Below are 17,535 nucleotides of genomic sequence, written 5' to 3' on the forward strand. Positions count from 1 at the left end.
TTATCTCCAGTTACAACTTAGATAAGAGAAAAAAAAATGTTGTTTCTGGAATGTGACTTAACCTACCTGAGAGGAGCAACCGCTCTCTCTTGACTGCGGCATGTCTTCCAGAGGGGAGGATCACTGACCTCGAATGGCAGGTAGCCAACAAGCAGGATCTACAGAGGTTTACATTGCAAATCATAATAAGAAAGAAAAGAAAGAAAATGAAAGAAAAAGAAAAAGAAAAAGAAAAGAAAAGAAAAGAAAAGAAAAGAAAAGAAAAGAAAAGAAAAGAAAAGAAAAGAAAAGAAAAGAAAAGAAAAGAAAAGAAAAGAAAAGAAAAGAAAAGAAAAGAAAAGAAAAGAAAAGAAAAGAAAAGAAAAGAAAAGAAAAGAAAAGAAAAAAAAAAGGAAGAAGCCGTTTACCCAACCAATATTTAAGCGTTGTCACTTATCTCCACAACACTTCATAGCAACTCACGATGGGTGACTTTACCTGGTGGCATCTAAGTCCACCTGGGGAGCCAGTAGCCGTTTTCACCGTTTTGCACCGTCCATATGAGAGGGCTCTTACCACCCTGACCGCGCTCTCCCAGATGTTTAAGTGCGGCGGGGCTCGAGGCAGGACCCGAGCCATTTGTCTGAAAGAAATAACCTTTTACACATAAGGGTCGGGGTTTGGCGGAAAAGGAGTTAAAAGCCGAGAGTCGGCGCTGAGGAACCCAGCGGACTGCTCCATTACCCGGGGAGGGGGGAGCCTGCTTCCACATTGTTAATTACTCGCTCTAAAATTCGTGACAAAATTTCAAAGGTAGAGGGATAAATAGTGTCTATAAATCACGAGGAGGGGATCTGTTAACGGAAAGAGGTGAAGCTGAGGTAAAATTCTGAGGGCAGGTGTCTCCTCAGTTCCACTCGGCGGCCGGGCCGTGTCGCAGCCTCGTCTGGGGGAGGAGGCGCGGTGGCTCCCGGTAGGGCGTTTGGGGCCGGCCCAGAGTTGTAGGGGCCTTTAGAGCCGGTTTGAATTCCTGCTCCAGCATCACCGGAGTTTCCCTCCTCACGGGCTGCATCTGTCAGTCCCCGGTTACCTGCGTGGGACTGAGAAAAGAGGAGAAATGGGCAGGCATGAGAGCGGTGGTAGCAGTGGGGCTGGGAGTGACAAAAGGGCTGGCAGCGGCCGCCTCGGAGCAGCCCAGGGTGCTGCTGCTCAGTCAGGAGTCTGGAGGCTTTCTGTAGTGCCGACAGGAATCTAACTTGCCCTTCTGAGCCAAAAGCTGCTTAGTGGAGGTGTAGCAAACTGCGGGTCCCACAGCAGGTGTCTGAGCACCGAGAGCTGGGACCCTCCCGGGGCACGCTGAGGCACCCAGTGCCTCCAGACCTCTGGGTGATGGGGCTGGGGCGCTTGGTTGTGGTGGCTCTGCTCCCGTAGATCTGCTTAAAATGGAAGAATGCATACGCAGAAATGTTACACAGAAATGGTTTTTTGCTATTAAATTATGATCGTGTGGAGTCTTCATAAGGATTTCCCAAGAAAGTTAGTGTCCTTTGATCTGAGCTTAGTTAGAAAGAAAAGGAGGCCACTTAAAATGGTCATGAAGTAGCTGCTACAAGAGCAACTTATTAGTGATAAACATGAGAGCTTTCCATCATACTGAAAATATTTCTGTAGAGTCATAAGCATGTGCAATGCTTCCCAGGCAAATATAAAATGCCAAGCCCACTTCCTCTGAGAAACTCTGAAACTTAAAAGCAAATCGAAACCACACAGAATAAACAAGAGCCTAAAACGAGGTGAACGGGAAGGGTATAATCTTTGGGAAGGCCCTCCCCCCTCTTCTAGTTTATATTTTTTTGTATATAGTTAATAAGAACATTTCTTGTCTGCCCAATTTTGCATACCAACTTAGAGTATAAGCAGTAATACTGTCATAAAACAAGTATATACAGAGTCTACACCTGCAACAGAGAAGAGATTGAACTGTATTATAACCTTGGTGGTGGTCCTTCTGGGGCACAATAGTGAAACAGCACAAGGAAGAATGCGTTAATTGTTGTTCCTGCTCTGTTTGTTTTTATGGATAAATAAGGACTTCAATCTACTAAACTAGCAATCCAGAACCTTTCTTGAGCTCTAAATTAACATACAACCAAAAATAGCATTTAATTAAGAAAAAGGCTGCAGTATCTTTTTGCAGTCAAAGGAAAGTGTATATAGGAAAGTGTGTATACAAGAGGAAACCTATTAGATTAATTGTACTGTAACTTTTTCCTTGGCACGTAAACAGTTGCAAGAACTTGGCCTTTAAATCTTTGCCAATGCGAAGAAAACATTCCCAAGCCAAGAACTAGCTATTATTCTACAGCTACCTAGGCATGTAATTTTATTTCTATTACCAGATTATTACCGCTCTATAACTTTCCTGAACTTACATATTAAATTTTCTATTTCAGGCATATTGGCATCAGTATATAGCATTTTGAAAGAAATTTTGGGGTACTGGGCAAGTTATATCTATTACATGTGAAGAGCCACATCCATAAAGAAGTTTCAAACAGACATCTCTGAACTGCTTTTAGAAGAGGGTAAAAGTGGTAGAAGCCTGGTAAGAAAAACCTTCATACACATCGTTTTTATTTTGGGAAGGGAAGAAGATTTTTAAAGGAGGACTGAAACAGAGAAAAAATTATTTAAGTAACTGCTAAAAATAATCAGGTTGATAGATCTTGAATGTTCAAGAGTTTTGCAGTTTTATACTAAATTCACAATGCTGTGAAAGGTCATCAAAGTGTTATGTTACACAATATTCGAATAATGAAAAAAAAAAAACTTACAGAAGGGCCATAAGATACATACATGACAATCCTTTCCTCACAGGGCATATTATATTTTTGGGTTAGTCACCAACGACATAGGAATATTAAGCATTTTTCTCTTTTGAAATTCTAGATGGTATAAATGAGAAGATTTAGGAAATGAGGTGATCAGAAGAATATCACAGGACTAAGTGTAAAATAAAACCTGATGTTCTCCATTCAAAATTCAAATGGAGTAGAAAAAGCTGCATTCACCTTTATTAATTTAGGTTCTAAAACAAACGAAAACCCTCCAAACTTCTATTAGTATTTGTTTAGATAAGACATTTTTCATTAAACTGCTTACTTAAAGAAAACTCAGATGAGGATAGCATCAAAATATATAGCCTGTATATCCTGACTCAACATTCCTCTAGGCTGGACAGTCAACTTTAGTACTTCTGAAGTTTCTGTACGAACATCCAGTTTTTCATAGTATAAGTAATGAGCTAAATTCTTCACAACTATAAACACAGAACAACATTTACATTTTAAATCATAAAATAAATGAAACATTTACACTGTGTAGTCTAAGTGAGGATTCCTGAACTATGTGTGAAAAAAATTTAAATGGAAAGATCATACTTTTAAGTGTAATTCAGTCTACGCATATATAACAATCTTTCTGAACCTATTTTCATTTAAGTACATTTTATGCTGTACTATACTTTAAATATGAGTTTTATAACGTGAGTTTTACAATTAATCTCTTTACCGATGTGTTATCCCTTATTTAACGGACTTCTTTATGCAGACATTATTCAAACACAAATACATTTTCTGTATAAATTCTGCAGGGCAAAATGGAATTAAAATGGCATGCTCACCAAAACAAATTATACGTTCCCATTCTACTCAAATACACATTCTTCTTTGGGGCGTTTAACTAGTCTGTAAACACAATTACCAGAAATAATAAAACTGGTAAGATCATAGCTTACCTTTTAAGACGGTAGATTCTTTAAGAGGAACAATAAGGGATTCAGATTTTGAATTATTTTTCCCAATGAGAAAAGTCAAGATAGTAAAAGAAGGCAAATAAGGGCTTTTATATGCTGCCTCTATGCTTGGGAGCAAGTGAGAAGGAAACCGCTCCAATACATTAGGGAAAACAGTCTAATGGCAGAGAAAAGATAAACATTGCCCAAGGAAATGCAGGAGAAACAAACACTTTGACCAGAAGAGAGTGATCACTAGGGTAGCCTGGAGTAAGACTGGCTTAACTCTGGAAATGCAGAGAAACAGAAATGGAACCACAGAAAGTACAAAAGTAATGAGTAAATTCAGGAAAATATCTAGTGGATGGAAGTCTAAAAAGTGTTTTATGTGGCATGTATATATATTTTCCTGTCAGGAAAATTTATATTTTGAATGTTGCGAGGTTATTATAATTTATGGATCCATTCAGAAGGCTGATCCATTCAGTGTTTAAAATTGGAAATACATTACATGTTTTGACTAGTGGATTGTCTCTGTCAGAAAAACTATATGATAGCATCAAATATTTGGATGCATTCTATTTACAAAGATTGTGCATATGTGCCTTTCCTCTGAAACCAAGGGAAAATTTCACTCATGAAGTCTCAAGTCCTTTTTGGTTGATAGTCACCTTAAATCTCTCTAGTTCCATTTTACTTAGAGCTATGAGAGTGCTTGTTCCGGTCTGCGTCTGGGGATCTGTGTCTTCTCTGCATCTGTTTCTATGGCATTTTACATCTTTTTTCTCACACATGCCTATCCTCAAAATAATACCCAACAAAACATGTGCCGCCCACATGTGCCTTTGTTTTGGGTGGTGACATGCACCCATATTCTGGTGGAGGCTGTTCTTATTCAACAAAGTTTAACTGCTTCTTACAGTGATTTTAAAGAGCACTGCTCGTGACCACTAGCTGCAATATATTTTATCTAGCATCAATACTATGGATAATAGGCTACCTTAACGTATTGAAATATCTCCACGGAGAACAGACAAGCAAAAGCACAGGTATACATAGCACAGCCTGTTTAGGACAGTCACTATGTCTTCTTTTATTCAAGTCTATGTCTTTTTTTCAAGTACAATACTTACACAGGATTGCAATCTTTATGAAGAATACAGCAGATAAAGTAGGCGAATCCACAAAATGTTCAGTAGTAACTTAAAACTATAAATTAACGTAAATTAACAATTCTGTACGTACTAGTGCTCTTTCACTCCAGTGCTCTTTCATTATAGTCAAGATTTGTAAACAATTTCCTCTTATCTGTAACCTCTCAGAAAACTGTGCACGCTTATCATTTTGTTTTTCCAAACATGTATCTCTTAGGCCAAGATTTTCTATGCTGTTCTTCCTACGAGGATGAAAGTATGAATTATGTTTAGGGAACCTAAGGGAAGTCACGTAGATATTTTAAAACAGATAGAGGACAAATGTAAAGATGTAAACATTGAAAAACTAGAATCATAGATCATGTTGCAGAACAGGACATTTTTCATAAATAGATTGTTTTGACTTGATTTTTAAGTTATGTCTACTTAAATTCCATGTTAACTATTCCTAAAAGGTATATTCTTCTCTCTATCTTTTTTTTTTTTTTCTGCAACAGAGTTGCATCACCTAGGCAGATATATCTATCAGTATGTAATTGCATTGTAAAAGCTTAGGCAGCTTCTCCAAGTCAACAATTCAATTTTCTGGACGACCTATTGTCCCCATCAGAAGTTAAAAAAAAAAAAAAAAGGCTTTGTGCCTTTGGTGTTGGAAGTCTGTGAGAAATTAAATCTGTGACAAGTTAATACTGCTTTCTGGCCCACTAATGAAGCACCCACACATCTTCTGAAGTGCTGACAAAGCAGATGGACTGATATTTGTCCCTATGGCCACACTGGGAATCAAGCTGCCAATTGTGTCCAGTTATAAAATGGAAACATCCTTTTTTTTCCCGCTTTTTGGAGAAAAGAGTGTGTAAGAGGAATATTCATCATTTGGAAACTACCTAGTGATGTTGTACTTATCTTTACTCCTTTTCCGTATTTAGCTTAAAAGCAACGAATTACATTTTACTATTTTTTAGCAACCACATGTCTTCAGATGAACCAGTAGATGACTTGATGGCCAAATTCCAATCAACTTTTTTTTTGTGATGTTTCGTGGTTAAAATATTAGATGATGAATTACTTAAGTAAAGAACTAATTGGAAATACAAAGATGATTTATCTCTAGGTGGGGCACCACAGTTCTCTGTTACTTGCCTTCATTTTGACTAATCATTCTGAGCAGACAGCATTAGGTGCGTCTCTAAAATGTTACATAAATGAAACTGCCACAAAACATTCAGAGACACTGGAAATAATTTGTCTAAAAACTGTGTATTAGTGTTCAAACAGACCTTGGCACAGACTAAAAGCATGCCAGCGTGCACTCTCGCAAACAATTCCTGGGCACAGTTTGGGAGTTAGTGTGAGTCACGAACCATTCCCAATGGGCAGTAGATGCATGTGTCTATCCTGTTATGATGAATTAAGGAATTTAGTAACGTAGGCATGAAGTATTATGTGGCTATTAGCCTCAATGCCAGACAGCATTCGCAGGCATACATATAACCTTTTAGTTTATTTATAGGTAGTTGTTGAGTATGTTGGCTGAGATGCACTCATTATCTGAGGAATGGAAAAGTTCTGCTTTCTTTGAAAGAAGCACTTTTTAGAGGCCTAAGCCCAAGAAGCTCTTTTAACATACATTATTTAGATAATCATCTCTCTGTCTTAAATCTTACTTTTACTGGCAAGTTCATTAAAAAGGGAGTGGCAAGGCATTTTAAGCATGATAAGATGTTCTCATATGTCTTTAATCCATACATGAGTGACTGTTGGCTTGTGCTGAATTGTCCTTTAGGCCAATTTTTAACTTCTGTCCTTTGCCAGAAGATGAATGTCCATGTTGACTTGGTGGCCCGTGACAGCAGTATTGATTTACCTTTACACCTTGAAAACTGGAAGAAAACAAACAAACAAACAAACAAAAAAACAACACCAAAAATAAATGTTTTTATCCTTGTCTCTCAAAATAATCCATGTTAGCCTTCACAGCTCCTATGAAATTGTACAGAATTTGTTATGTAACTGACACGCAGTTATGTCTCTATTATAAAACATTGCATTAAGTTGCTTTCCCAGTGCATGTCCAAAACGAGACTTTTGAGAGACTAAAGTTATGAGGTTCAGGGTTTTGTTTGTTTGTTTGTTTGTTTGTTTGTTAAGAGAGAAAATGAAAAGAAAAAGAATTTGTAGGAATCAGTACCTGCTTCCTTTCTGAAGTTCATTTGTGGTGAAGCGTATCCACAGAAATGTCTCTCAGGAGCCTCTTTTCTTCAGGTTTCAGGTTTTTTTCTATGACAATGTATGATAACTGATCATCCTTACAAAAACAACTGTTATTTGGTCTGTTCTTGTGGCCTTTATACAATACTGGGAAAGGCTACTTGTCCAGAAGAATAATCCATCAGTGACTTCTTTTTCTGTTACATAGTACATTTTACTATTATATTTTATAGTTTAAAATACGTCTTTCACATTGTCTGTATTTTAACTTTATTCAAAATCTCTAGTGCTTTGAATAATCAGGAACTGACTGTAACATTCAAGTGAAAATACTTGGGTTAAATCTTCTATCATTATCTTTCACAGAAAACTTTATTACTAGTATATATTTCAAAAGATGTATGTGCCAAATAATTCATATCCTGTCCTTGTACAAACAGAAGCACATTCTTAACACCATAGAGAGGATGCAAGCTTATAATTTAGAAGAAATTGAAAAATGAAATGGTATTATTTCATGTTGTGAAATTCTTGTTGGAAATTTATGCTAAATACTTAGAATGAGGGGAAAAATGTTACCACCATCTGGCTTACCAAAAAGGAAAAAAAAATAAGTAGTCACCATCAAGTTGTAAACTTGCAACATGTAATCGTACAGATATTTTACACCTCAATATGCAGGCTTCCTTGGCTCTTTATTTTACCTTTACCACTTAAGGCCTGATCTGACATTCAGGCTGCTTACTTACTCACGATGAATATTCCCCAGTGAATTAATTATGTGGTGCTATTATTTGCTGCTGTGATCTAAAGTTAATGCAAAGAATGTAAATTTGTATTACTTGTCATACAGCATTTGTCATTACATTCATTCTACTCACTTCTGTAGTCCAGTCTTAACACAAAATTCCCAATAATTTCAATGCTTAAATTTAGGATGAAAGCTAACAATTTACTATATAGTGATTTCCCATCATTGTGTAGGAAACTTTGACTACTTGAAAAATACACAACCGTAGAATCAGAGTGGTTTGGGTTGGTGGGGACCTTAAAGATCACCCAGTTCCAACCCCCCGCCATGGGCAGGGACACCTCCCACCAGACCAGGTTGCCCAAAGCCCCATCCAGCCTGGCCTTGAGCACTTCCAGGGAGGGGGCATCCACAGCTTCTCTGGGCAATATACAATAATCTGAATATTTTTTGATTTTACTTACACATCGCATTTAGTTAAAGATTCTGTCCTGAAATGCATACAACCTGTCAATTAATAAGAGATGAATGTAACAATGTTTGTGCATCCGATTAATTAATTAAAATGACATGCAACTGTATGTTAAACCAGCCATTAAATAAACAAAAAGTGGAAAAGTACAGTACATTTTTCATTGATTCTAGAGACAACATCTAATGGCAGCAAGCAACCTCTAAGAAAACATTGGTGCTCAGTGTGTTTTTACTATTATTTTACATACTGTCTATAATTTATGAAGCTGAATAACAACATGTAGCTGTCAGGGAGGTTAACATCAGAATGAAGAGGGCAGAAAGGACTCTTCACTATTTTCAACAGTATACACATGCATACTGTCTTTGCAAGTGGAAAGCTTTTTATCTCAGTACACAGTCATAAACAGCAGCAAGTGATACCTACAACTAACATATTTTGGTGAAAAGGGTTTGAGAAACATGTTTTGAAAAGAGTACTCTATGCATGAAAATCTTTAATTCCTGCTTTTTAAAGTTACATTAAAAATGCTGAATTATTTGTTCTCTTTGAAGGGCAAGTAATGAGTCTCAGAATAACTGACTGTGCAAAATACTTTAGATTTATGAGAGCCCAGTCATTTCTTTAAAGCAAAAGACATGTTCTCCCTTGACTTCAAAGGCAGCAGGATTAGGTTCTAAAACTTCACCCTGAAATTTGCAGCTCATTTGCACAGCTCTATAGGTGTGGATTTATCAGGAGAATTCAGAGAGCTTTGCCCTCCTCCGCACTGCCACCAGCTTTGTTTAGTGCAGTGTTCGCTCCTTAGTGTGCCACAGTCATGGTTGTATGACTGCATAGCTCCTCCCATACAGATTAGGACTACCTCCACCCCATGACTAAGGCCTGGAGCAGAAATGAGGTTTAAAGTATCTTTTAATATGTTTTCTGATAATATGCTGAAATGCTTGTTATTATCCCATTTCTTGGCCAGTTCACATATAATGGGATACACCCATATGTACTAAATATTTGTAGGAACACATGTGAGCTTTCATTCTGCAATAAATTGTTGAGAAGACAACAATTTGAAGACAAAAGTAACACAGGGAACCACTTGTCTGAATCCAGTCAAAGAATTTGACCTTTCATTTTTAGAAGTGGATTACAGTAATATCTAATGGAATAAAACCTACTTAATTTGATTTCCCTTAAGAAAGAAAATCCTCATTTACTTCTAAGTGTTACAGTAACACTTTTTAAAACAACTATTAAATGAGTTATTTTCTTGTGCAGGTAGTAATGTCATAGTAATCAAACAAAATAGCCATTTCTACAAATTCCTTTAGTTAAAAAGGATTATAAAAGCATAAAATGGGACGGTGAGATTCTCACTGGAAAATTCTGTTGTGTCTTATACTGATGTTTGGACTGGCTAAACCATATCTGATATGGAAGACCCCTGCATATAAAAAACAAAATTGCAGTATTTACATTTTATTTATACAGTGAATCACCAATTAAATATATATATATAAATACTCCAACAACAAAAATTATTAACATTAAGTTAGAAGTAGATTGAAGTAGTATTACCGGGCCAACTTGTCATTTTAGAATCATATTTTCCTTTGAATTCACAGGTGTGTATGTCCACATACATACATGTATGGGAACTCTAAACAGGTAGCTTATCAAACTTTAGTTTATTACAAAATATATATATATATTTTCTCCCTTGACTTACAGAGTTGAACTATTAAAATAAGGACAAAGATTTATGAACATGGTTTATCTACTACACCAATTATTTCCCTTTATTTCAAATGGATAATCTGAAAATGCATAAACAATTGTAGGACTGGGACCTTTTATATTAACTTGGAACACAGGTATGTAATACATTTCTTTCAGAGCCTGGTTTACTCTGTCTCCATTAAACTTACATGAGCGCACACCCATTAGATAGAAGGACTGAATTACCGTATTCTCCAGTGCCATCTTCATTTCTGTACTTTCAAATAAACACACTTGTAAAACAAACTTTGATTCATCCAACATTAGGAATTTGATAGTTTAAGCTTAAGAGATGCATTTTAACTCTGCGTTAAAGACATAGCATTTGTTCAGGAAATCCTAAGACCTGGATTCAAGTGCAAGACCTGGATTCAAGATTCAAGTGCATTTGTGTATGGTATTATCTCTTTTTGCAAAAAATATCCATCCAGAACTGAAAGGGTGTGTTTTTATGCCACAGGATATTTACAGCTAGCTAGCTGTGTCCACCTGTATGGTGAATCCTGAAGTCCACAGATGAGCAAGGCTTCCTCTAAATGTGATTTTTGTCCCAGTATCAAGGAGCAAAACAACAGAAGTGAGTTGTGAGAAGACAGTTAATGCATTAGATGTAGCAGCTTCTTTGCTTTTATCCTGTTTTATGTTTTATTCACGGTTTTACCTGTACAGAGGAAAAACGTAAAACCTTTCAGACTAGGATTCTCTCTCTCCAAATAGTCCATCACAGCCCAGGATTAAAATATTTCCAGTAAACCTGCTGTTGGGGCGGAGGAACATCACCCTCCAGCGAGGCTCAACACCTCAACACCTACATTTTTCCCCCGCGCTCGTCCAGAAAAAAACTCCCTTCGCATGGGTACGTCCACCTGCAGATCCCTCGCCCCGGCACCGGGAGTTTCGGCTCCTGCGACACGGCCTCGTAGAGCCCCCGGAGAAGGACGCTGAGGGCGGCGGCGGCCCCGAGGAGCGCCCCCGCTCCGCCACATCGCCCCTGCCGGCCTGCCTCCCTCAGGGGCCGACGGAAACAGCCCCCAAACGCCTCCGCTTCCCAACGGCCGCCTTCTCCTCCGATCTGAGCACTGCCGGGGGAAGGAGAAGGGAAAAAAAAAAAAGAGAAGAAAAAAAAAAGGGGGGGGGAGAAGCTCCAGCGGGTGGGGACGGGGGGAGGCAGCGGGGCGGCGGCGGCTCGGCCGGGCGAGGCGCAGGGAGGCCGGGCGTGCGGCGGCGCTGTGAGGGGAGCGGCGCGCTGCCGGCGCTCTGTCGTCGCGCTATCGGCGGGCTATCGCGTCGTCGCGGAGTCGGCGGCGGAAGCGGCGCCGTCGGAGCGAGCGAGCGAGCGGCCGAGGAGGAGAAGGAGGAGGAGGAGAAGAAGGAGGAGGAGGAGGAGGCGGCGGCGGCGGAGGGAAGGGGGAGGCTGTTGGCGCCTGGCGCCGGTGGAGGGAGTCATTCCTGCCGCTGCACTTCCGGTCGGCATTTTGTTCTGAGAGGGAGCGAGAGCGACGCACGGGAGCCTTCCTCCCCCCCCTCCTCCTCCTCCTCCTCCCCCCGCCCCCCCGCCCGGTACCGACTCGCCGTGCCCCGGCCGCCCCCCCCCTTGCTCCCCCGCCCGCCTCCCGCAGTCGCGCACCGAGGGAGCGACGGCGGCGGCGGCCCCCGGCAGCGCTGCCACCCCCCACCCCTCCTTCTCCCGGCCGCCCCCCCCCGGCCCCGGGGCGCCTCTCGGAACCGGTTCGGCCCGGCCCGTGCCCATGTTGTGAGGCGGGCGCAGGGGGACGGGATCCTCGCCGGCCGCTCACCCCCCCCCCCCCCTCCGGCTCTACATGTTCGCTGCACCGAGGAGGAGACGGAAGAGGAGCCAGCCCCCCTCCCGGCCCGGATTATTGTTGTTATATTATCTCCCCTCCTCCTCCTGCTCCGCGGCGGCGGCGGCGGCCCAGCAGCGGCGGCTCCTCTGAGGAGGGAGGGGGGCGGATTGCTCGCCCCCTCTCCCGGATCCCCGTCGGATTCAGACGCCGATTTGCTCAGGTAATTCCCCCCCCCCTCCCCGTCGTCGTCTCCCCTTCCCCTCCCTGCCCTCTCCGGCAGCGGGCCGGGCCTGCCAGCCCCCGGCGGCCCAGCGCTGCCGGGAGCGGAGGGGATTATCGGCTGCTCCTCGGGGCGGAGGGGAGCGGGCGGCGAGCCGAGGTGTTTATTTCGGAGCCCCCCTTGCTGCCGGCTCGGCCGTGGCGGAGGAGGTGGGCTCCTCCCGGGCTGCCGGCAGGCCTAGGCCCGGCGGAGAGCGCAGGCCCGCCGGCCAGCGCCTTTACTCCAGCTCGAGGATTAAGAGAGGCGAAGCGGCTCCTCGGTGACAGGCCTCAACCCGGAGAGGAGCAGCAGGAGGAGGAAACAATGCAATTAGCCGCAAATGTGCGCTGATCCCGTGCCATATTTACAACTTCGCCAGGGAGAGGAAGCGAGGTCCCAGCGCAGACAGCCCTCTGAACTGAGGAAGGAGTAAGGGGAGGAATAGGGGAAGAGAGACAATGTAAATAGCCCAGAAACAAAAATACCCGTCTCTGGTACTCTCTTCTCCTTCCAACTCTGTACCGAACACGCAAAAGTTCGCGTGGAGATGGATTTATAACATGCAAACGCTTGATCTCCAAATAATAAAGCGACTGATTAGCTCATTAATCACTTCGCATATTTATAGCATAAAACTAGACCTTGTGGAGTGATTGACACGGCACGGACACCTGCAGACCCAGAAAATACAGATAGACAAGTGTATCGCGTCAGGTATTCCACGCAATCTTAATGTTTACGTGCTGTAGACGTTAGAGGAATACACATGAAATTCACAAGAAATGCTGTTTCGTGCCTTCTAACAAACAGAAAATGGGGAAGGGGTCGCGTGTAAAGCAGTACGTTTATGACATGTCGGGGACTGGGATGAAGATGAGATCTTGCCCTAAGTACTCAGGAATCTAAGATAAATTGAATCAAGTGAAAAGTGAGGAATGTTGAAAAGTGTCATCCTTTCTTGTCAGGCCATATCACTTTGAGATCCTGAGGTTGTTATTGGCTGTTTGTGTCCATGATGTTTGAATATGTAATTAGGTGTCATTTTAACAGGTCAAATGTGTTTTGTAAATGACTGTTGATTAAGTGTCAGGCCTTTATACATAAACGGTAGCTAATTTTCAGTAAGGAAAATCTTGGACTTACTGTGTGGCAGAGTTGAGAGTGTTGTTAAAAACTGAAGTAGATGTAAAACAAACGCCCTGTGAACTTGTAAAAGTACTCCTTCAGAAATTACATAATTGAGGGAAATTTTGAGATACCAAGTTTCTCCTTTCATATAGAAAAGGAATTTGCAAATGGTAAACAAGTAGTAACATTTTATAATTTATCTATTTTTAAAGTAGGTTTTTAAGCTGTTTGAGCAGATACGTTGTAGTGATAACTGGTTATTGTATCTAATAAAGCAACTTTCTGGGGTATTGTGGTTTAGAGCCTTAAAAACTGTGCTAGGGTGCCTCCGAGTGCCCTGGTACATGTTTAAAGGGGTGAAGTTAATATAGCTGTCACGTAGAAGGCGTGTTTTTAATGCTGTAAATCCGTGTAGTAGTCAGTAGCGTGTCCGTGATTTGTATTGGTCAGGGAGCAGTTTGAATTTTAAAAAGCCTGAAGATCCTGCTGAGCCCCAATCCCGGCCTCCCTCCCTCCCACTAATCTCCCATTCCTGTCTTTGTGCTGCCTGGTCCTGTTAGACACTGTTTGCAACAGGGCCTCAGGCCTACGTGCGTGGAGAGGAACCATTTACGCTCCGAAAAAGCAGCTTTTTATTTTTAAACTTTATGAATCGCAGAGGGAGCCACTAGTTGTCTCAAACTGTCCCTGTCTCTGCGTGTAGCTGAATTGCTGTTTTCTTTTGATCCGTAGCATGCGTAGGGGCCGAGTATAACTCTGCTTTACAGGAAAGAAAGGACTGTGCAGAAGTACTTGTAGTTCTTGGGTAGTTTTCATCATCAGAAAGCGACATTAGCTGTAGTGTTTCTTTAGTCGTTTAAAACAACTCTCGTTTTAACGAAAATGCGTTTGTTAAGCTAATAGTAGTGAACTTCTCTGGCTTGTCCTTCATTTAAGGAGGTTTACTGAAATATGAGATATGAACAGGAAATTAGCCACTGTAGTTATGTAGTTCCTGTCAAGTTTATCTTTCCAGCGTTCTGTTTACAGCTTTTTTTTTTTTTATCAGAAAGCATGCACTTCTCTGATACCAAAAATAGGCGTATTTATAGAGGGAAATTTAAGGTGCTGGCTATTTGTGATTTGTAGTGAGCTTTTTGTTTTTGTTCTTCTGAGCTATACATGGTTAATCCTCAATTATTTGTTTTAGCATGTTTTTGGAATTATTTAAGGCAGAAGTATTTAATGGAGAAATGTAAGATGACATTTAAAACATTTTTTTTTTCACTATTTAGGCCACATCTAAGTGTTTGTAGGGGGAGGGAACGTGACTATTTCACTTTCATACCGTATTTTCCCTAGCGTTAGGAGTTTATACTGATCCACTGCTTGTCATAACATCTAACTGCTTAAGGTTTTAGTTACTTTATGCATGTTATGGAAATACAAAATTATTTTTTCTTGAGGTATTAGTTGTAGCAATTATTTTAACTAAAAGAGGATTTTTTTTTCTTCTGGTTATCTTTTACTTTGTGCTTTTGACTACCTTGTATGTTTTGAATTTCTCTCTTATGTACATATTTTATTTCTACTTTTCATCTCAACTGCATGAATGTATTCCCTGAAGTTATTCCAACAAAAAAACATTTCCCTGAAGCTTTTGCTATCTTGTAGAACTGTTTTTATCTTTTTTGTACAAAGACATAGAAATAGGCATACCACTAAAAACATTTTTATTTTATTTTTATTTTTTTATTTAATTTATATTTTAATTTGGGAGAAACAAAGTGAAGGATCAGAGAAACAAAATTACACCAATAAAATCATTTGCATGTCCCTGTTCTGCATGAGTACCTGAATCCCAGTGCAACCTCATTGCATGTTTGGGACTCGATCAACAATAGTGTTCATGTGACTGACTCTTCTTGCAGAATCAAGGCAATATGTAGTAATGCCTTTCGGTTAGAACCACGTTATGTTGTTTATATAATGAAAAAGAGATTGCAACCTTAATCCTGAATGGTTTGTGTATATATCCCTCTATAACATAGTTTACTATATCTTGAAGGATACTAGATGAAAAAACGTTGAAAGTGTGAATTGATTTGAGCCAAGGACTGGTATAGCGAGTTTCCTATTGCAATTTTCTGTGTGTTCAGCAGTAAATGTGGTATTTTTACGTATGTATTATATTACAAAGTGTTAAAGTCATCCAATTAAATTTATATTAATATTAACTTTATAAATATTACACAATAAATGTGAAGTTAGTGGACAGTTGCTAGTAGCTAGGAGAAATTATACTAATATTCTGAATATGTAGAGCTAAGATACAAATTATTTTCAAATTCAGAACTTTATGCTTTCTAGAAATTATTCTAGAGGAATATATTCTACATTCAACAATGTGTGGACTTTTTGGCAGCAATTATGGGCATACTTAATTGGAAAAATATGAGGTAGGGTAACCTTAGAGGTTAGTGTCCGGTAGATGTGAGGTAGATCATCCAGTGTTAGAATAGCTATTGATTGTCACAAAATATGTTATTAGAAATATTTAACATTTAAAAAAAAAACGCATTGGCAATTTCAATATAATACAACTTATTTTCAGTATTCCTTTACGTATACCTTTATTAGAAATAGTACAGGTTAGGTTAGTTTCTGATTTTTCAGCCATCAGCAGTAACAAGCTGAGAAACCTACAAGGAAATGCTTAAAATTGATGATACCTGTATATTATTGGTAATAACCCCATATAATAATGGTCTTCTTTAACAGCCAAAAAAGGAAGTACTTTTGAAATGACAGTATTATAAAACCTTTTCATACAATTAATCTATATTTGTGTTTTTATTTTATTAGTGTTACAGCCATACTTAGTAGATGATCCTTAGGTGCAAATACGTGGGAGAGAAGTACTTTATATCAATGTCTGTTCCACCTCAGGAGTGAGGACATTGTGTTTGAGGATATTGTACAGAACCTATCATTTGTGTCTCACTTCCTGTCCCAACTGTTCACTGTGGAAAATCTCACTAGCAAAAGGGAGTGGAGAAAGGGTTTTGGCCCAGCTGTGCGTAGAAACTAAGGGGAAATCCAGTCAAATTGAATGTAGTTGTTGGTGCTGTACATGAAGGTTCCTACTTGGTTTACACAAGTAACTTTTTAATAAACATTAACATTGAGGAGCATTTTATGGTAAAGGCTTTCAGTCAGAACAAATTCTAGAAGACTGTATCATATTGTTTTCAGTGTTTATGTCAGCTGGTTCTAAGTGGTTTTTCAGTCGGAGATCTCGAAATTCTTTATGTGGTGAGATATTCCCATTCACATCATTGCTACAGTTCGATATGACACACTTTGTTTTTTTGCAGCAGCATGTATGTGTAGACATGCAATGCATTTTACAGGAACTGTGTTAAAAATGTCAGGCTGTAAAGTCAGGCGCTCAGATAAGGAAGGAACAGGCTAAGACTTAAGAAACAAACATGATCCAGCCCCCTATGCCATACACTGGGCCTTTAACTACATTATTGTACTTCACCCTTACCCTTACGGCCAATATTCAGTGCCTCACACAGTGCATGGGAAATGCCAACTGACCAGTATACTGTTATAACCCGGTTTATGTATTTGTTTTTCTTTGTCATACAGTGTGCAGCCTGCTGCCTTATTACTTGCTGCATTGCATTCAAGTCTTTCAATGAATGCTGAGGTGTTTTCATCAGGAAATTATCATCAAAATACATATATATGCTTTACAAATATTAGAGGGCCTGTCTTTAGCTTATCCATAATATTTTATTTCAATTTTTCAGATGGAAGACTGAATCAAAATTTTGAGTTTTAAAAGTGCCTATAAATCTTGTGTGTAAATTGATATGCTTTATTCTTGAGATATTTACTTATTTTACAGCATGTAGTGAGTTCATAACGTTATTTTCTTTCATTTTATTTGTAGCTGTGTCTCACACTTCAACGTAGCAGGCCCATTGTTGCTCATGCTGCATCCCTGAGAAGTATAGAGTGAGTTTTCACTGATAGCCTAGACATCTTTTCAGTTTCAACTGTCTCGATCATGCCAAGATTTCCAAAAATAGATTTCCTGTCCTGAGAAGTTAAAAAGAATCTCCCTCCATAATGTGAAGAACCCAAAATCTCTACAGGAACATCAGAGACAGCAACTAGATAATAATCCAAAACCTGCATGTGATTAATAGCT

The 17,535-nt window shown here is 39.9% G+C and overlaps 1 protein-coding gene and 1 long non-coding RNA gene across 9 annotated transcripts in view; both read left to right on the forward strand.

Moving 5' to 3' along the window:
* The first annotated feature begins 866 nt into the window (after positions 1-866).
* Positions 867-4,688, forward strand: LOC106036357 (uncharacterized). Of its 2 annotated transcripts, none has more exons than XR_001207251.3 (3): positions 867-952; positions 2,433-2,584; positions 2,929-4,688. It is a non-coding gene; the product is annotated as an uncharacterized lncRNA (long non-coding RNA). The 2 variants fall into 2 exon arrangements; XR_010827680.1 differs by lacking the exon at positions 867-952 and adding an exon at positions 968-1,104.
* Positions 4,689-11,810: 7,122 nt separating this feature from the next.
* The window catches only part of NIPBL (NIPBL cohesin loading factor), a 190,487-nt gene continuing 184,762 nt past the window's right edge, over positions 11,811-17,535 (forward strand). The window contains exon 1 of one of the 7 annotated variants that reach the window (XM_066988239.1): positions 11,811-12,164. The gene's annotated coding sequence lies outside the window, so the exon portion shown is untranslated. The remainder of the gene's footprint in view (positions 12,165-17,535) is intronic. The other 6 variants (XM_066988238.1, XM_066988242.1, XM_066988243.1 and 3 more) reach the window with 6 other exon arrangements.

This window comes from Anser cygnoides, chromosome Z (assembly GCF_040182565.1).
Source record: "Anser cygnoides isolate HZ-2024a breed goose chromosome Z, Taihu_goose_T2T_genome, whole genome shotgun sequence".
NCBI classification, from domain to species: domain Eukaryota; kingdom Metazoa; phylum Chordata; class Aves; order Anseriformes; family Anatidae; genus Anser; species Anser cygnoides.